Genomic DNA, 231 nt, shown 5'->3' on the forward strand with positions numbered 1-231 from the left:
TGTTAGAGCAGTAAGGGCAGTATGCTGTTCTCTCTGGCTGCTTGGTGCTAGAGTGGGCTTTCTCTACTGCTGCGCTCTCAGGTTGGTCTGTGGTGTGCATGATGCTGGTACCCTTAACCCTATTACTGTTGCGGCGATGCTCTGTCCTGGGTCCTGCTCTGTTCTTGTCCTCGCCGTTTAGAGGCTCATACACCGTCTCTTGCATCTTGAGCTCATAGTCAAGCCAGTCAG

This window comes from Etheostoma spectabile, chromosome 9 (assembly GCF_008692095.1).
Source record: "Etheostoma spectabile isolate EspeVRDwgs_2016 chromosome 9, UIUC_Espe_1.0, whole genome shotgun sequence".
Taxonomy (NCBI): Eukaryota; Metazoa; Chordata; class Actinopteri; order Perciformes; family Percidae; genus Etheostoma; species Etheostoma spectabile.